The sequence below is a fragment of the Hyperoodon ampullatus genome (assembly GCF_949752795.1).
Source record: "Hyperoodon ampullatus genome assembly, chromosome: 11".
In the NCBI taxonomy this organism is placed as follows: Eukaryota; Metazoa; Chordata; class Mammalia; order Artiodactyla; family Ziphiidae; genus Hyperoodon; species Hyperoodon ampullatus.
Genome location: NC_136924.1, coordinates 16227383 through 16249372, shown reverse-complemented (window position 1 = coordinate 16249372; position 21990 = coordinate 16227383).

The following is a 21990-nucleotide window of genomic DNA, read 5'->3' as shown; positions in this document are numbered from 1 at the left end:
AGAAAAAAAGAGAGAGAGAGAAAGAGAAAGAGACAGAGACAGAGACAGAGAAAGGAAAAAAGAATTAGTTTCTCAAACAAACCATAATTTACATAAAGATTCTCATATCTGTTATGTGATTTCTACCCTAGAGCAGGGCACATATTCACACCCTAATGTCAAAGATGAAAGCATGGCCACCCACTGAGGTTAAGTGAGCTCTCGGAGCTGGCGGAGTCAGAAATTTACCTCAATCTTCTGCTTTAAATTATATCTAGCTACTTTAAAGCAATAGAGAAAAGACATTATGAAAACATGTTTTCTGTTTAATCACACACCAAGCCAGTATCTTATTCCCCTGAAATACTGTTGTGGAACAGTTTAAAAGTACCAACTATTTTACATGAAAGGAGTTCCAAAGTTAAATGTACTGATATAAAGGGCAACTATTGACAAGTATCTTATATTTAATACATTTACCTTCCTCTATTCAGAAAAAGATTAAATACTACTTGTATTCAAAAGTGTGTCTTTGGGAGAGGAAAATGTGGTGGTGGTCTAGCCCCTCAGAGTTACCGATATTGGAAATGATTCATAGAATAACACCGCTACGCCTACACTTTGTCTTCACATCAAAGTGCCCTTGGCAATGGTTTTCCATTAGGAGACCAGGATGAGAAGGCTTCCAGTACAGGGAAGTTCTGTGGATTTGTGACCTCAAGACCCTTGCATTTCAAGGAAGAAGTTCATGTGGCTGAGAGAGAGTAACTGGCGTCCAGAGCAGTGGAGGCTCCAAGGAGGCCACAGCTGTATCCTGGATGATACAGAGCAGTGTTTGCTTGGCAAACAGGCCCAGATTGTCACAATTCACGCAGGAGAAGATATGGGACCTCAGGAGGAGACTGTCAAATCTAATGCCATGCTGGCTACACTCTATTTACCATTTCTACCCTGTCCTGTGCCCCAGAGGGCTGACCTCTATGGTCCTCATTATGGTGCTTCCTTAGTCTCTGGTTTCCCCTGGGTCTGACATATGAGAGTAATTTGTAGGGCAGTGGAGAATTGATTTGCCTCACATCCCTCCCCACCAGCTGTGATTGTGTCAGTGGCTGTGTGACTCTGCTTCTGCTACCACATTTATTCAGGGATCCCAGCCTCCTAAGCCTACAGATTTCCCTGCATTCTGATAATACCAGTCCCTTCCCTCTTTCTGACAGGCTGGTCATTGTTTGCAACTGTTGCTTGTTATGGATAATCAACCATTCTCTCTACTTTCTTTACCGCCTGAACACGCCTCTATATATGTCCTTCATTATAAAGTCTTTTCAATTCGATACTTTGAATGTGTCGTTTCTGCTCAAACCCTAACTAACATAAAGTAATAATAATAGCTAATAAGTATTACTATATACCAAATATTATATTTAGAAGTGAAAATGACCTATAAAATTTCATAATAAATGTCTGAGGCTGATATATGTTATTAACAAATAAAAGAAAACTTGAATGATCTCCCCAAGGTCATGCATTTCAAATAAATGAACCATGACTCAAGCTCTGATTTTCTGACTTCAGAGTTTAGTGTTTTATTTAATACTTGATCTTACATTGCAAATCATCACACCCTCAAGCAAGTATCAAAAGAGCCTTAAAAAAATTGTAGTTGAGAAAATGAAATGAAATCTGGCTTTCCAAATTGTATTTCCAAAAGGGTAAAATTTCCACATTCTGCTTAACTATTAGAGCATAAGATGATACAGCAGGTATTCATACTTCCTAAAGCAACAGTGTATATTTTCACAAGTGGAAATTCTGCTTTTAACATTAGCTACGTGGTAGCGCGATGCCTATATAAATCTGCCCAACAAAAGTGAATGATACACCATCTGTCACTGTTTTTCCTCAAAAACACCAATAGCTTTGCAGCCTAATCCCATAGAGACAGACTGATCTCATCCTGCATTTGATGTCCTGAGAAATATCTACTGATCTATAAAACTTATCGCCAGCTGCAACAGAGAAAATCTGTTGTTAGTTGTTTAGTAAGTGTTAGTAGTTGGCTTTTCCATGGAAGCATAATAATACTGGAGAGTATCCTGTCCACAACTTTCTTTAAATCATGTAAAAATTTGTCTCAACCTTTCCTATAATTATTATAGGGGATGTGATATTCAGACTGTCTGTTAGAGGTATGCCGAGGTTATGTTACTGTCAGAAGATACAAGGATGAATTCATGCTGGGGTCACAAAAGCAAAAATTATGGCTACACAGCTGAACTGGTATTATTTATTATAAGTTCCAGGCAGTTCATCTTATTTGGTTATGTTATTCTATATCAGGAAGAAAAGAAATATTAGCTTTGAGAGTTACAGGGAAACAGTTGAATTTCATTCTTCTATATTGTTCATTTAAAAACATGAATGCTATGCTCAAAACTAAATTTGGACTTACTCATTTTACCTTATATTTTTCTCTAAAAATAAAAACTAATTGAATGTATGAATGAAGAGACCAATCAATGAATGAAAAAACAACCAAGTATTAGATTGAAAATTATTTGCCCTACATGTTGAGAGCTGATTAATGTAAAAGTTACCTTATACAATATTTTAAAATTTCTACTTTACTTGATTCTCCTTCTGCTCATAAAGCAGTGGGAGAAAATCTCACAATTATTGAACATCTTTTATGTGTTAGATATGGCTAATTAAATTATTTAAACTTTAAAATATCGATAATTGTAGCATGTAGGCAAAGATGATTAATGGTTAAGAATAAGACCTTTGGTGTCAGATCTGTGTTTGAGTCCAAACTGGTGATATGAGTAAATCCAGAACTACTGTATAGAAGGGATACTGAATTTTTAGGGGGTCACAAATAAAATTCATCTTGTATATAGCAGATAAAGTGATAGGATGAATATGTCAACTTTATTGCCAGTGAAACCTATATTGGAAAACGTGGCTTAGGTTAATGGCCAAATAGATTTTGGAATGCTCTCTGTTCTTTTTATCCACCCTTGAGACATTAGAATAGACCCCTGAAGGAAAATTTGAGGTCTACTGAGGGCAAACCCATCTACCAGTAATTGCTGCCACTCACAGTTCTGGAATAAAAATAGAAGGAAGCCAAATGAATAGAGAAGCACTCCCCAGTGCCTATAAACTGAGAGCCATTTAGTTCCATCTAGTTGAGCGCAATGCCAGGCACAGCACAAATGTTCTTATTTTTCTATTCTAACCTAGAATCTCCAGAAAGGAATGTGGCCCCACTGGTATCTTCATTTTAGACCAGTGAGACCATTTCAGATTTCTGACCTCCAGAGCTGTAAGATAATAAATTTGTGTTGTTTCAAGCCACTCAATTTGTGGTAATTTGTTACAGCAGCAATAGAGCACTAATACAAACCTTTCTTCCCCACAACACACTCTCCCTGTTCCTAACTGGAGAAGGACTGAACCAAAGGCTGAGATGTAAGGGCTGGGTTAGAAGGTGAGGTGGCATGAATTCCAGTTGTGCAGGAGTGGCAAGAAAGATATCTTGATGTAAATGGGTTATTTGCCACTAATATACTTTGAGAAATACTGTATAGGAGATCTTTGTGAAAAGATATGGAAGAGTCAACCCTCTCACCTCAGTGACATGACCGTTTTTGGGGACACTGAATAAAATGGCAAAGACAGAGCATTTCTATAACATTTTTTCATGAACACATTGTGCTTCATAGGCAATTTTAAACCACATTGTCATTCTGTGGCTCTGTCAGTAAAAACTGGTTACCAAAATACAGATTACTCCAAAGCAAAAGAACTCCAAAACAATGTATCATGTCCACTTAAATTTACCTTTTAATCTAGCACTAAACCAAAACCTTCTGTGAAAAAAACCTAACAGTAAGAAGAACTTGTTATTTTTTGGAAACTAGTAAAAATGGCTATTAATAGTTCAGGTTAGGTTAACCTGAACCTAATAGTTCAGGTTAATTATGTCATCTTTAGGACATAAGTTGACCTTTTGAAGTAGAGCTGCTCATTCCACTGAGTTGAAATTGGACCTTTGATTTGGGTTCTACCTGGAAAGGAACCAACACCAACCAGAGGACATAAAGTGCCATGGGCTTCAGGTGGGATAGCATTAGGAAACTGTACATTATATTAATAAATCTTGGTCTTTTCATAGCAATTTACAGTAATGCATCAGAACTTTACAGAAGTTCATCTGTGCATGATTTTTTTCACTGCTTCTTAAAAACCAGTTTGTGGAAGATGTTTGGCCATACATTGACCCAGAATTCTGGATCCTGAGATCACATTTTCTTTTGCTCACTCACCCTTCCCTGGCCACCACTGCCTCTCCTTGCTGCCTGGAGGCTAAAATTTGAAAAGAATTTCAAAGGGCTTCTGCCCCCTAAGACCACTGCTTCTGCTCTCAGACAAAACATGGAGTTCTGGAATGGCAATTTAAGGATCTGAGTTTTCTTTCTCTACCAACGTCTCTAGGAGAAGCAACTTATAAAACACATCTGGAGCACACTCTTCTATGAAATGGAAATTCCCTGAAGTGAGTGAATGCATGTGATTAATGATAAATATTTTCTTATGTATTCATTCACAGACTAACTTGCAAAATTTTGAGTAATCTTCCAGGAAAAACACCTACAGTGTAAATAAAGGTGGTATTAATAAATAAGAGACGTTGTTTGCACAGATTTATAGCTATTTCTGAAGAACTGAAATTTGGATATGGATGTTCTCCTGACTCCAGGGACTTCTCACTCCAGATCAGGCCAATGGGTGTTTTAGGTCTTTTAACATAAATTGCATGCTTTAAAAGCCTTACTTTACAAACTTTGTATGTTAAAAAAAGCAGCTGAGTAATATTTACTGTTATATTCAGGGTTTAAATGTAATTTCAAGTTAAAAAAATGCATTAATGTATCCCTACAAATACATAAATTATGTGTCTCCATGATTCATAGCCCCAGAGTCCACACAAACATTATGCGGAAATGAATTTCTTTTAGAGAACAACCAGGTTTGGTCAATAATTACTTACAGGGGCTTCCCTGGTGGCACAGCGGTTGAGAGTCCACCTGCTGATGCAGGGGACACGGGTTCGTGCCCTGGTCCGGGAAGATCCCACATGCCGCGGAGTGGCTGGGCCCGTGAGCCATGGCCGCTGAGCCTGCGCGTCCGGAGCCTGTGCTCTGCAATGGGAGAGGCCACAGCAGTGAGAGGCCCGCGTACAGCAAAAAAATAATAATAATAAAATAAAATAATAATAATTACTTACAAAATAAAGCAACAAGGGAAAAAAAGACAACCAATTGGTAAGAAATATGGAAATCTTGAGTTAACAGTTTAAATAATATATATATTATGCTCAAAACAGTATTATAAAATATCTTAACCCATCAATTTTTACATTCCCTCAATGAAAACTTGTAAAAATTTCAAAAATAAGCATTTCACATGTGCATAAATAAATATATTCCCTCTCTTTATGTTTTCATACATAAAAATCAAAACTCATCATGGGAGTAAGGTATATAGTAGGAGCATTTGGCTCTAGATTTGACATTTACAACTTTTTGAATTTTGACTTTTAATACTATTTCCAAATAGAGATATAGTCATAGATATGCACTGTTGTAGAAATACACTGATGGAATTTAACAGAAACCATGATAACATGCCTTTAAAAACACAACTGATTTCAAATCCTCTTTTCATGTATGTTACTTTTTAAAATGTTATCCTATAAAATGAAAGGGATATTGGTTTCTATTAAACAAAATGAGACAGCAAAGGAATATGTTCCAGATGAAGGAACAAGATAAAACCCCAGAACAACTAAGTGAAATGGAGATAGGCAATCTTAGACTGTTGATTAGTTGGGGAGAAGGTTTTGGCATTTCCTGAGGTAGAAAATACACAGGGAACACTTAAGTTGGTGAATAATGATAAACTCAGTTTTCAGCATGCTGAGATTGAGGGGCCTATGGGACATACCAGAGGGAATGTTCAGTAGAAAGAGGAATAAAAAATTACAGAGTACAGTCAAATGCCTGGACTCTAGTGTAGGGTTTGCCAAGCCAGGGTGCATGGCTCAAATCCAGCCCACTTCCTAGTTTTATAAATAAAGTTTTACTTGCACGCAGTCATGCCTATTCATTTACATATGTCTATAGCTGATTTTGCTCTACAATGCCAGAGCTAAATAGTTATAACAGGGATTTATGGCTCACAAACCAAAAATATTTAATACCTGGCCCTTTACCTAGAAAAAAATTGCTGACTTCTACTCTAGAGCAGAAATCTATAATAAACACATATCCCTCAACCCAATGTGTGAATGAATTCATTCAATTTGTTTGATCAATTAGAAACTATTATTTATTAAAAACTACCTATGTGCCAGGCATTAGACTAACAAATGATACATGGAAATTCTTCAGTAAAAGTAATAATTAGGCATTTAAAAATATATGCAGATATAATTGTGATAAGGAAAAAGAATTAATATTAAAGATATTTTATTTTCCTCTCAAGGTATTACAAAGAAGAGTATCTTACCAACACAAATATGTGAGTTCTGCCAGTTTTGACAGTCTTCAAACAATTTTGTTTAGGTTCATGCAAATTTTCTACCATAATGTTAGGTGATACTGGCTTCTCTGTCATTTCTCCCAGAGTCATTCAACATTAACACACAACTCCAAAAAGAAGAAAATGCTTACAGACTGACATCTATGAAACTCCAATGGAACTTCCAGCCTAAGCAGACCAATGATGAGGTGGTTTGAAGAGAAGACCCTTCTCAGCATACCTACAACTCCAGTAATTTAAGTGACCATTCATTCATTCAGTCATTCATTCATCTACCCATTTACTTAGCACATATTTTTGAGGTACCTATTACTTACCAAGTACTGTTTTGGCCTTGAAGATATAAAAGTGAACAAAATAATGATTCTAGGAGCCAATATAGATATTGACCTAGATGAGGAAACTATGTCTCATGGAGTTCTGAGGGAATATAATGGTAAAGTTTAACTAATTGGGTGGGAAATTGAACAAATGTATTAACCTCTACTTCTTTACCAAATTCCGTAAAAATGTCAAAAAAAGGTCTTAACATCAAAAAGGACAATGAAAAGAAAAAATAAGATTACAGGGCTTCCCTGGTGGCGCAGTGGTTGAGAGTCCACCTGCCGATGCAGGGGACATGGGTTCGTGCCCTGGTCCGGGAAGATCCCACATGCCGCGGAGCGGCTGGGCCCGTGAACCATGGCCACTGAGCCTGCGCGTCCAGAGCCTGTGCTCCACAACGGGAGAGGCCACAACAGTGAGAGGCCCGCGTACCGCAAAAAAAAAAAAAAAAAAAGATTACAGCAATAGAATTTTAGAAGCTAGAAAGACAAATGTCACTGACTGAAAAGAACTAAGACATTTCCAATTGCAGCAATAATATGTGAAGAGCTTGGAAGTAACTACTGTTACAATTTAAAAACAAAAACAAAAACGAAAACAAAAAACCCAGAAACCACAAATATCAATGACTTTTCTTGAACTCATTAGAAAATGGAGGTTTCAGGGCAAAATGCTATACTGGCTAGACAGTTGAATTCAGAGACTCATAGTTGGAATCTGCTAACTGGAGCAGAAGCCGAGGTAGCCCTAAACTGGTAGAAACACTTAAATGGTAAATTTGTGGTTTAGCATGAAAATGAGAAACTCTTAGGTTCTGAGGTCTTAGGGGAACCCCAAACTTACATGGGTTTTACCTCTAGAAACTCTACCAGGTTTCAATTGAAGACCCGAGGAAGATCCCCTCAGAGCTCCGGAATGGGGAGGAGCTGTATAATCATCATGTAACACACCCAGAGTGCTCTCTGTAACAAAGATCTACTATCCTGGGGAAAGGACTTTACCAGAGCCTCATCCCAGCTGATCCTTATCCAGCTCCTCTAAACTTCCTGTTTTACCAAAGCAAGGTGGGAGCGGGGCGGGGGGAAGATATACCAGGAGAGAAATAGTTGTGAAGGCCATAGTCCAGACTCATAGGCCCACTAAAAGAATAAGATTTAATCATAAGATTAGAGGATGCTCTCCCTCCCCCTTTCCTTATTGTCACACAATAAGGCTCTAGAGCAGTAACAGTGGATTATAGCTGAAAGAGCTGCAAGGTACAAACCTTTTCTGAGGAAGAGTACTTAGGGAAGCCAAAAGCTGAGTGGGGAGACAAACCAAGGACACTAAAGGAATTTGAAACTTTTGTTACCTAAAGCCAGAGCAAATACAAATACAGTCCAATTCCTAAGCAAATTAGCATTAAGTCCTCATACTAAAGGCCTATTTACCTCAGTTCCCATTACCTGATACACATGCCTGGCTTTCAACAAAAAATTACAAAGCATGATGCAAGGTAAGGGAAAAATAGTCTAGAGACAAAGTAAGCATTAGAACCAGACTCAAATGTGATACAGATGTTGAAATTTTCACAGGGGTTTTTTAAAAAACTTTGACAAAACATTATGAGCTCTAATGGAAAAAGTAGATAACATTCAAGAACACTTGGGTAAAGTAAGCAGAGAGATGGAGACTCTGAGGAAGAATCCAAAAGAAATGCTAGAAATACCAAACCCTATAATAGATATTAAGAATGCTGTGATTTATCAGTAGACCAGATAAGTCTGAGGAAGGAGTCAGTGAGCTTGAAGATAGGTCAATATAAACCTCCCAAAATGAAACTCAAAGAGAAAAAAGAATGGGAAAAAAAAAAAAACCAAACCCAGAACATCCAAAAATTGTGGAATAATGTCAAAAGATATAACATACACATAACTGGAATACTAGAAGAAGAAAGGAATATTTGAAGTAATAATGGCTGAGAAGCTTCCAAACTTTATGATAGACACCAAACCACAGATGCAGGAAAGTCAGAGAACAGTAAGTAGGATAAATACCAAAAATAAATACCAAAACACTACTTCTGGGCACATAGTATTTAGAAGCCCTTTCCCTCCAAAATAAAGAGAGAGAGAGAGACAGACAGGCAGAAAAAAAATATTAAAAGAATCCGGGAGGGGAAAAATGCACCTTACCTACAGAGGAACAAAGATACAATGGACTTCTTGTCAGAAATTATGCAAGAAAGAAGGTAGGATAAATCTTCAAAGTGTTGAAAGAAAAATAAAAAGCACTAGCCAAGAATTCTGTATCGAGGAAGATTACTCTCTAAAGTGAAGGAGAAATAAAAACTTTCTAAGACAAACAAAAACTGAAGGAATTCATTACCAGCATACCTGTATGCAAAATATGTTAAAAGATTTCTTTAAGCAGAAGGAAGATGATATAAGCCACAAACTTGGATCTATTTAAAGGAAAGAAAAATGTCAGAGAAAAAAATAAAGATTAAAAAAATTATTTTTCTTATTCTTATTTGATATAAACAATAACTCTGCTTAAAGTAATAATAGTAATAATATTCTGTGTGAGCATAGCCTATGGATAAATAATGAACGGCAGCAATGTCACAGGGAGAGGAAAAAGGAATTGGGGATATTCTGTTATAAGGCGCCTGCACTACAAGTGAAGTGATAGAGTATCATTTTAATAACAATTAGATTAATTAAAAATGTATATTGGAAAACCTAAGGCGAACACTACATTTTTAAAAACTAATTTATGTGCTAAGACGTGAAGTAAAAGGGAATCATATAAGGGGGAAAAAAACCCAAATTCAACAAATAGAACAAAGTTACAATCATGTTAGATATTAATCCAACTATATCAAGAATTACTCTAAATGTGAGTAGTCAAAGCACCAATTAAAATTCAAAGATTGTCAGAGTAGATAAAAAAGCAAGACCCAATTTATGTTGTCTGATGGAAACCAACTTTAAAAAAAAAATCTCAGATTGGTTAAAAGGGATAGAGCAATGGACATTATGCTAATAATCAAATGAAAACTGAAGTAGTTGTATTAATTTCAAACAAAGCATACTTCAGAACAAGTTAATTTATCATGGATAAATGGGCATTACATAATGATAAAAGAGTCAATTTTAATTTCTCTTAAATGTGTGTTCCTAACAATAGAGTGTCCCAAAAAATGAGGCAAAAACTGATAAAACTGAAGGGAGAAACAGACAAATTCACTACTATAGTGGGAGCCTTCAACACTGTTCTTTCAGCAACTGATAGATCATCAGACAGCAAATCAGGATATATTTAACCAAATTTAATCAGTTTGAACTAATTGATGTTTATGGACCATTCCAGCCAACAACAGCAGGGTACACATCCTTCTCAAGCTCACGTAGAACATTCACCAAGATTGACCACACTCTGGGATATAAAATGTGCCTTTACAAATTTAATAGAATAGAAAACACACATAGTATGCTCTCAGACCCAAAGGAATTATAATACAAATCAAACAGAAAGATAGCTGGCAAATTCCCAAATATTTGAAGTTAGACAACACACTTCTAAATAACTTTTAGGTAAAAGAAGACAAATGTTTGAAGAGAATTTTTTGAAAATACTTGAAGTGAATGAAAATGTAAAGACAGCTTATCAAATCTGTGGAATGCAGTAAAAAAGCAGTGGTAGGAAGAAATTTATAGCATTAAGTACGTGTATTACAAAAGAAGAAAGATCTAAAATCCGTAGCATCAACTTCATCTTAGGAAAATAGACAAAATTTTTTAAAAATGTTTTTGAATCTGATGAATAGCCAAAATTTTAAAAAATGACACGGTATATCTAATTTGTATATTCTTGTAATTATTTTACTTTAGAGCTATTTGTACATATGAGAAATTGTAGTAAAGCAGTGTATTATAGACTCAATGTTTACAGCCCCTCGAAATTCATATATTGAAATCTAATCCCCAATGTGATGGTGTTAGGAGATGAGGGCCTCTGAGAGGTGATTAGGTCATGAGGGTGAAGCCCTCATGATTGGGATTAGTGCTCTTATAAAACAGGCCCCAGAAAAGATCTCTTGCCCCTTCTACCATGTAGGTTATAGCAAAAACACAACCCTCTGTGAACCAGGAAGCACTCTCTCACCAAATACAGGATCTCTGGAACCTTGATGCTAGACATCCCAGCCACTAGAACAGTGAAAAATAAATATCTGTGGTTTATAAGTCTCTGATATTTCGTTATAGCAGCCTTCGCAGACTAAAACACTGTGTCTTCTTCATAGATATTGTATGAAATAACTGTTGAGAACTATTAGCTTTTTATGGACTTCTTTTCAGTGATTGGGTGATGTGGACATAAAATGTCAGTATTGTTCTAGTTGCAGAGGAGGTTTGGGGAAGAATCAGCCATTTCTTTCCTCAACCCTCAAGTGCTAGTGTGTTTGAAACCCCTGGATTAGGTTACAATTCATCATACTTTTATAACAAAATGCTATAATATATAAAGTCATGTATAAGTCTGTTGGCTAAATTTGTAATTTTTATATACAGTTGTCCCTTGAACAACACAGGTTTGAACTTGGAGGGCCCACTTATACATGGGTTTTTTTCCAATAAATACGTATTACAGAACCACACTATCTGTGGTTCATTGACTCCACAGATGTAAAAGGACTGTGTGTACAGAGGATCCAAGTATGTGGAGGGCCCACTAACACCAGCGTTTTTCAAGGGTCAACGGTATTATTAATCTGTTGTAATTTGCTTGCTTATGGACTTGTGTCAAATGTCCAGTTTTTTAGTTTCAATGTTTTAACAATCTTTGAGCAACTATATACCTGTTGTGCCAGATGTCAGGAATTGAAAGTGGAAAAGTCTTGGCCCTGAACTTCAAGCAACTCATAGTTCAGTGAGATAAACAATTACAAAGGCATTTTCAAAATAATGGAAAATACTGTGAACTTGATTCATATAAAAATTTGGTTTGTGTTTTCCTATACTATAGGATAGGAAGTTCTTGTGGTGGATGTGGGTCATTGCTCAGATCTCCTCTTCAGTACTGAGGCAATTATTTCTCTAGCTGCCAGAATTTTTGTCATCTGACAGTTCACATCATGGTCCCTTGGTGAAGGGAGCTACATTGCACAAGGTTAAGTCCCTTCTCAGAGGCAACTCACACACTGTATCTGGCTGATGCTGGGGTATATGAGTTCAGCTGTCTTGCTGAATTCGAGTCAAGTCTAAAGTCCACTCAGCTTCAGAGCTTTCCACCGGATTCACCAAGGTTGTAGCTGTGACCTCAACACAGTTCAACTTCTCCTTCTGTCTAACCCCTGCTTCCCTCTCTCCCTTACAAGGGTTGTTTCTGAGAGCTTTTATCAATCAACCTCCTGCAAGAAAACTTTGTCTCAGGATCTACTTTCTGATGAACCTGACCTAAGGCATCTCTGAGTATATGTATATATATGTAAGAGTCTTAACTGTCAAAGAAAATATTGAGGGGCAAGTCTGGAAACAGGATAAGGCAATAATAAGGGAATCTATTAGGGAAGATCTAACACTGGATTGATAGGGCGTTAGAAGATCTGTGAGATTTGGTCTAGATACTGTTGTTCCAGGTAACTTCACCCAGAAAAAGCATTATGGGTAACCAGCCCAGGATCCATACAGAGTAGATTTAACACAAAGAAAATAAGAGTAGTGTAGCCTTTAGATTGCTGTTATTGGGAATCTCTGTGACACTTGGGAAAGAGGTTTGAATGACCTCACAGACATGGAGAACTAGGGATATGTTTCTGACCTGACCCCAGCAAAATAAAGGGGCATCAGATAGGAAGCCCTCAAATATCTACATGCCTGATATCTATTATGGATTAATCATTACTAACATTGTCAAATATAAAATATTGGAATTTGGTTTTAAGAGCATTGGGTTAAAGATTATTAAATATTTTCCAAAAAGTAAAACCTCTCTCATTGAGAGTAGACAATGCAATTTTAGGGGGTTCATTGATAAATAGTTTTATTATTATAATTATTTATTTAAACATATAATAGGAAATATAACTACTATATAGAGATATGGTTTTTCAGACTTTTTTTAGAATAATAGTCATTAAGTAAATAATTATGAAGTAAAACTAATAATCATTAGGTAAGACAGAAGATAAAAGTTATGATGTTGGTAATCAACTTAACGAATTTTGAAGATCACTGAGTTATGGGGGAAATGACAGTTGTGAGTGAAAGGATGCAGGGTGAAAAAAACTTGGGATATGGAAATGGAAGTAAAGAGGCACATAAGGAAGTTTAGACAGATGAGGTTTTGCAATTCTATGTGTGGGTACCTGGGGATCATTTGTGGTGCTTTGAAGAGCAATTAGGGATGGTGAAGTCTGAAGTCTGGAATGTGGCAGGGAAAGCTGGAAGGACTATCTCCAAAATTACCAGTCTGAAGGAGGAACTTGGACTTGATCTTGTGCCAATCTAAGAGGTCTTTACCAGTGAAGACAGATTCTTCTAGGTGTTTAAGGGATGTAACATGGAAGAATTGAATGTTGTATGCCCTGAGGTTGGGGAACCTCAGACCCTAGAGGGCTAGTGCTCAACAACTATTTACCTTGGCCAACCACGTGCCATGCTTGTTTAAGCACAAGAAATATAGCAGTGAAACAAAGGGCAAATATCCCCGCTTTGATGGAACTTTCATTCTGGCACCCACATCTAGGATGCCTTAGTATAAATTAAATTTGGAGGGAACTGAATTTTGATTTTTAAATTATGGATGAAAGTGACTTCACTTCTCCCAGGGTAGCTTTTGTCTGGTACTGATATCTTTTTCTAAGAATCTTTGCACGGTGCTTAGATTATTTCTGTTGTTTGGAATTAAACATTTAAGAAGTTTGTTTTTAATTTTAACATACTCAATATTTTTAAAAGAAATATTAAAAGCACTTTATAGAAATAGATGCTATTCTTTCAGGAAAATATGTTCTTTAGTACTTTCATAAAAATAGTTGGTTCAGAAAGTATTTCTTGTAAGAACAAGATTAAAGGTTTTATTTGGCTATGCCACATTAGTTTAAGTGTATTTTATAGTCACAAAACATACCCTTTTGTTCCTTATTTCACAGAATTGCTGTGACAAGACACACATACTTACTATAGCTCAGTTACCAGCACTGAGCAAAGAATTGAAAATAAATGCCTATCAGTAAGGAGTGTCAATACCCTCATTCCAAATGCATTAGCTGGCCTGAAAATTATATTCTCAGTGCTTATAAACAAACATTTGGTGATAAGAAAGTTTCCTTGGTGAATTATTTTCTACAGAAAATTAATATATCTTAATTGTTACATTTTTGTTTGGTGCTGATTTTAATAAAGAATGTTAGGTGCCTTCAAATCACATCTTTGACATAAACAGAGCAAGCTCCCAGGCCCATCTATTAGGTTTAATGACTGAGGCCAGGGTTTTCCTCCTGGAAGAAACCCTTCCCTTGGAGCAACATGGTTCCAGCTCTTTCATTGTCCCTGATAGTTTCTTTGCATTCCACTCTCCCTCCACTTAAATACATTCTTTTTTGCTAAAAAAAGAAAAGAAAGGAAAGCTTATTTTTTTCCCTAAATTAAAATTTTGTTGTATGATTCCATTTTATGTGAGGTATCTAGACTAGGCAAATTCATGGAGAGAGCAAAGTAGAGGTCACTGAGGACTGAGGGGAGAAGGAAATGTGGAGTTGTTAAATGGGTACAGAGTTTCTGTTTGAGATGATGAAAAAGTTCTGGAAATGGATAGTAGTGATGGTTGCACAACGTTGTAAATGTACTTAATGATACTACATTGAACACAAAATGTAAAATGATAAAATATATGTTATGTATATTTTTACTACAATGAAAACATACCATAAAAAGCCCTTGACACCACCAGATTTGCAATGGCATCATTAAGTTCTTGTTAATGTAATGTTGGTGCCATTACATTTTAATTGCCAGCTGGCAACCACTGGGGTTTTCAACTACATGGATTAAAAACAAAAAAAATCTTCCCCGTATTTCCTGTCATCTCTCAGCAGCTTTCGCTACGTGGTTTTACTCTTCTCAGACAAGCACATAATGTTCTTATCATTCAGAAGGTAACAAATCTTTAAGAGCTGTCTTGATAGCACCAACTTGTATGATTCTTGGCCTATAGGAAGAATTAAATACTTAATTTCTAGTTGGATTTTGTATTGTCTCAGAGCATGAGGAATGCCAGAGAAATTATTGAAACTGGCCTCAAGGAATGAAGATGTTTCATGAGAAGCCAACCTTTTGATGAAGAAAGCCCCAAAGAGAATTTAAACCTGAAGCACCATAGTGATCATGCCTCCATTTTCTGTTTTTTCCCCAGAGACTCATAATTATAAAGTAAGCTCACACATTGGTGATTTAATGCTTTTATAAATAATATGCTCAGACATCATCCTACAAAAAAATGGGCACATAAATTATTTCTAAACAGTAATATTTCTTCAAGAAGTTAAAATGGTTTTATTCAAAATAGAGGCTTGTTTCCAAAAATAAAAACACTCATGTGATTTAAATGGGAAAACATGGTTCACTTTGTTGTCATGTTAATATCTATCTGCATCAAAACTTTCATCACATGAATTATTAAAGAAATAACTTAAACAAGAAAAAACTACAAGGGATGAATTATTGCTATTGAAGGGACAACTTGAATCAAGTCAAATAATTCTCAGGGGGCTCTAACTATCTCAGCAAAATTTCCTGAACAAAGCCATTATTTTACAGTACAGACATTAGAATCCAACTTTTCATTCATTTGCCTACTTAAATTCTGGAGGACTGTTTTCTGTGGTGGAGCATTTATTTTTTCCTAGGATACAGGGTAAACTGAAAGAAGAATATTTACAGACCAAATAGGTGCCCTGCAGTAAGTACACTGCACAGACATGACCTGCATTTGCATGCTCCAAACTAAACAGGACATAACTTTCAGGTGAGAGTATGAATAAAAGGCAAGACAAAGAAGCAAATAATCTCTTAAAATTCTCAATTTGTTCTGAAATTTGCGTTACTTGACATAAACTTACATAGGTTATCCTATAGGACAGGTTCTGTTCTAAACCCTTTGCAAATACAGACTCATTTTATCCTTCTATGTAATAAGGTGTGATCGTTAATGGGGAAACTGCCTGAGGTCACACACATAATCAGTGGCACAGCCAAGAATCAAACCTGAGCATTCTGGCATCAGGGTGTGTGTGCTCAACTCACAATTCAGGCATTGCACATTATTGTGGTCTATCTCATCTGCTTGGCTTCAACTTTCATCTTCACACAGAATGTTTTTCTTCATTTGAGAAGGAAGTATAGCATTGGCAAACTTTGGTGGGTTTGTGGTAGCAGGTTTCATTTCCAGCAGCACTAGTTAACTAATAAGTAAACAGGCACGGCTAGGAGGTGGTCTTTCAGATAACGTCTGGCTTTTATCTTTCTTTTGTAGTTTCCACTCACTTTCCATAGGCACATCTCCAAAGGTGGTCTTGTCTGTAAAATGTCAACATTTCCTCCATCACTCAAGGTGGGAAGCAAGCCTTCATGCAACCCAAGGGCTTTTCCCATGTGAGAATGCACAGAGAAAGCTTCTATGTAAATCCTTCCTTTCTTTTTTTTATTCTACAATTTAGATTGCATGATTTCTCCATAATTACTCACACTAGAGTCACTATCAAGATGACTGATTATTTTAGTGCCTTCAAAGTTGGACTCACATAAAATAGTTAATTTCTTATGAGTTTTGCAGACATCAAGAGCTTTAATTAATCATCTCTGTTTGCTGCTCTTTTCCATTTAAACAATGTTCTCCTTGGAGATAAAGATGCAAGCAAAGAAGTTAACTATTTTCCTGCCATTGCTTATGGGACAAAAGCAGCTGGTTGGAGTGGTAAAGAGACCAGTGGGTGGAGTACAGAGCTTCTTCAAGCCTTAGTTCCAGGCTTTTAAAATTGATTATGAAAATTAATTATGATAGTGCATAACTGATAAGGTTAACATGAGTCTTAATTGAGATAATGAATTTCAAGAACACACCACAGTGCCTGGCACAGAAGAGGTGAGCTAAACATTTATCTTTAATATATCACATCAGCTTCCTGAGCAGTGGCCCAATTTTTGGCCATGATCATCTTCTTGTTACTAAGGTATTAATACTTCAAGACTAAAGCAATAGCCTCCTAATTTCCTTGATTCCAGTTTCACCACCCTGCATATACTTGCTAGATTTGATTTGTTAAAATAAAATTGTATCATGTTATTATCTCATTCAAGTACCTTTGATGACATCCAGATGCTAGCACGGGAATTGGCACATATTAATCATCAAATGAGTATGTGCTTAACAAATGAATGAGTAAATAAGTGCCCCATGGGAGACTTTCAAGTCCTTCCACAGTCATACTCTACCCTCATTTCTTTCCTTATCTCCCTTTAGTTATTATCATAAACATGGACCATTTATTTATTGTGTGATATCCACATGTCAGACACCACTGTAGTTGTTGAATGTTCAAGGATGAGAAAAGAGCTCACGGCTTCTTTGAAAAGTGTCCTTTTAAGCCAAATTTATTTATTTATTATTTCTTGCTTTCTCATTGCCAAGGTTTTGATAGTGCTGTTCTGCCAGCCTAAAAAAGCTGTCCACTTTCACACTCTTTTTATCCTTCAGGATTCAGCTCAAACTGTACCTTATTTAGCTTAAACACTTAGCTAACCACCCATATGTAAGGTGATCTCTCCCCTGTTCCTCTTCTGACTTGCTAAGACAATTATTTTTAATTACATCATACTTTACTTTGGCCAGGAGTTATAATTGTATAATACATTATAAGTTTTATGGTACTACAACTCAAAAATGTTATTTTATATATATATATTTCTCTCTCTCTCTCTCTCTCTCTCTCTCTCTCTCTATATATATATATATATATATATATAGCTTATGCCCTATCTCCTTACTGCAGTGTAAGTCCTTTGAGGTCGTGCCCTTCACCTTATATTTTCTGTTTATTAGTATCCTCCACAGGGCCTAGTATTAACATTTTCTTCCATAGTGGTTCATCAGTCAATATTTGCTGATTGATTGATTGCTTGATAGGTTACTAGATATTCAATAAATCTTGGCTTGGTGTCCCCGTACAACCTACTGATCAATTCTGTGAAAGGAATAATACATCTCTTGACTGCACTTGACAAAAGAGATGCTCCTGAACATTCAAGAGTCAGAGAATTAAGGAACTGAATACCTCCTTGTCATGAAAGAGAGGCACGTATCTCCATACCGTTATCTTAGTTCATAATTTACCCTGTCCTTGTTTCTATTCCCACTTCTCCTTCATTGTTCAGATTAGAGATTCTTTACCTGGAGTCTCTGGATCCTTATAAAGTCTATGAATGGATTTCAGCAGGGCTTGGAACCCACTAAAACGTCATGCATGAAGAAAGCCAGACAGTTATTTTACAAGTACAAAGTAGAGGTTTAAACCCAAGCTTATCTAACTGCAAAGTCCCTGTTTTTCCAACTGTATCAATGTTTAGGTGATATTTTTCATTGCTAGGTAGGCAACACCTTAGGCTAGGACAGGGGTGCAGTCTGATTACTGGACTGGAGTGTCCAAGGAAAGGTTTGTAACAACCATGCCCACAAGAGTGGCAGCGGCAGAGGCAACGACAAACACTTATATATTGTTTGAGATGTGTCAGGTGCAGTTCTAGATGTTTTGTGTATTAATCTTTTTCTAAACCTTACCACAAACCTATAATGTAGGTAGTACTATGTCTAGACACATTTTATAGATTAGAAACCTGAAAAACAGAAGGTTAAGTTACTTACACAAGGCACAAGGACAGTGAACACAGTGGCGGTAGGTTGAGGGAGCAGAGGCATATGGGAAAGAAAGAAGATGGCCAAGGTCATCGTTTTCTACTAACAATTGTGTTTCAAACCTGCATTCTAGGCCACCCTGAATTCTAGGCCATCTAGCCTTCTTTCTGGGCTAAAGAAGAAAATCTGTCTAGGGTGGCAAAAGAAAGACCAAAACACCCATTCCAGCTGCTGACCTTACTTTGAAGAGTCAGTCTGAGAATAAAACAGTCACATCAGGTTTGTGAAGATAATCACTTACTTCCAGACCTCTTTGAAAATAAAAGGGTGTCAGAAGGAGACCTTCCTAAGCTCTGGCATTCTTTTTTTTTTTTTTTTTAAGATGTTGGGGGTAGGAGTTTATTAATTAATTTATTTTTGCTGTGTTGGGTCTTCGTTTCTGTGCGAGGGCTTTCTCTAGTTGCGGCAAGCGGGGGCCACTCTTCATCGCAGTGCGCGGGCCTCTCACTATCGCGGCCTCTCTTGTTGCGGAGCACAGGCTCCAGACGCGCAGGCTCAGTAGTTGTGGCTCACGGGCCTAGTTGCTCCGTGGCATGTGGGATCCTCCCAGACCAGGGCTCGAACCCGTGTCCCCTGCATTAGCAGGCAGATTCTCAACCACTGCGCCACCAGGGAAGCCCTGGCATTCTTTACATCTTAGTATGCAGGTACAATTTAAATCACTTGTATTTGATGTCAGTGAGAAAGAGTGACTAGCCTTGAAATGAACCTTGATAACATGCAGAATATAGTCACCCTGTTAACTAGTGGCTTGTCAGTAGAAATCACAGTTTAAGTGGTTTTAACAGCAGATTTGTTATCTGCTCTGTATTTGAATATTTCAAATATCTATACAGCAGCCAAGATTTCAGTGAACCCTACCCCCAAACATTCCAAGCCAGGATAAATTTCAGCCTCCTTTGCACAAGCATGGTTTCTAGCCTCAAAACTGTTTCATTTCCCATTTGATTGCAAGTGACCTAGGATTCTGACGATGATCCTTATGGCTTCTTTGTGACTTGCTGTATATGACTTTGCTGTGACTTAATTTCTTCCATCTAAAAGTGGATATGACAACATATGTAACAACATCTGATTAAAGGTACAAATTTTAAATAAAATGATATTCAGTAAAATCCTTGGGATTTTGGAGGTGAGGTTCTTACTAAAACTTAAAAGATAGAAATATTTTTTCCTGCACAAAGATAAAGTTTAAAAAGAAGTGTAAAACTTGGTCACAGTTTTTAAACCAGTCTGCAAAGGCATGTTACCCAAGAATTTTTATTATTGATTTCCTATAACTTAAGAGTTTGATCTTTCTTAAAATGTAGTATAGTAATGGTAAACTAGATTAGGTATGAGAAGGTTTGGGTATTCATTTCTGTTGGGCTTCTTACTAGCTCTGTGAGCTTGGGCAGAGCATTGGACTTCAGTTTTCTCATCTATAAACTGGAAAGAGTAAAAATGATTTCCCTTGCCCAACTCAAAGGATTGCTATGATATACATCAGAAAACAATAAAGACTAACATTTACAGGGAGCTTAATTTATCCCAGCCATGCTCTGAATTATATGCCTTATACCTTTTGCCTCATTTCATCTTTATTTCAACATTATGTATTAGGTAATACTTTTTATGTATTTTACAGATATGGGAACTGAGACTCAGAGAGGATAAGAATGCTGAGTTCATATAGCTTACTATCAGAGGGAAGAACCTGGATGTGAAACTTGCCAAAATGGTTCTGCTTTATAAAAGTAAGATGATCTACATATCATGATAATGTGTCTTCTTCTCCTCCTCCCCATCCCTCTCCCCCTCCTCGTCCTCCTCCCCCTCCCAATCCCCCTTCCCTCTTTCTCTCTCTCTCTCTCGTAACAATTACTACTGTTATTCATCATATACACTATAGCACTATAGTAGATTGGGTTTTGATAAGGAGCAAACCAGACCTGAGCAAAACAATAATCATGGTATGATCCATAGCTAATGATCTATCTTCATGTAATAGTCATTCATCAAGTGTTTCTTGAGAATTTACTGTATACTTTGTGCTGAGTGTGGGGACTCTTACAAATATGAAGAGAATGTGCTTTATTCCTTGGGGTAAGAGATGTACATAAAAAACCATAATATGAAGAAGTGATTGCATGTTATAAGAATGAGATAAATACAAGAGGAGTTCAAGTGGAAAAGTTAATTGATTCCAGGTAAGGGGATCATGGATTTTGCACCAATGTCCAGGAAAAATATTTTCCTTTTCCTAAACCATCAGACTAACTGGGCATGGGTTTATTAAATGCCAAAGAGAAAAGGAGTGGGGTAAGGTGTTAAAATTATGGAGACTGGGCTTGGAAAATAAGACAAAATAGCATGTGATAGTACCCTTCCTCCCTTCTTTAGATGCACACTCAAAATTTTAATTTCTTCACATTTCATCAAGGCAAAAGCATATTTACTGTAGAATTGTGCACTTAGATGGCTAGAGGAGGGAGGGAGGGAGGGTGGAGGATGGGAGGGTTATCCTCTCATGTTTCACAGATGTTGATTTCAAGTTTCTACCTGCTAACAGCCTAGGGGCCAGGACATAAAGATACAAGTCAAAACATAGAGACACACACAGAGAACTGACAGCATCCAGCAAGGGAATTACAAAAACTCAAAAAAGCTTCCACTGGCTGAATAAATCTCTCTCCTTGAATTTGCACTTTCTATTTACTAAATTTGGAAAGAGCCATAGACTTTATTGCCATTTTCAAAGTTCTTAATTATATAAAAGTGTAGCCTATGAAAATAAAATTTTTCATATACAGGCTAAATTAAATTGTGATCAACTTCTAAGATCTATGTGTTTTATTAAAAAAACACACACACAACTGGTAGACAACAAGAAAGGTTTTAAACTATGAGTAAGGAAAGTAATAAATGACATGCTTTTCATATAAAACCATGGCTTTCTTCCAGGACACTTTAGAAATACGTTCAAAATACATAGAAAACCTCCGCAGCGTAGTACTTGAACTTGCACAAACAGCCCAAGGCAAGTAAGAATCCGAATGACTACTCATTTATTTTCACAGACCACACTAAAAATAATTTCATTCCATTTGCTGGACTTACACATCCTGAAAGCAAGAAAAAGCT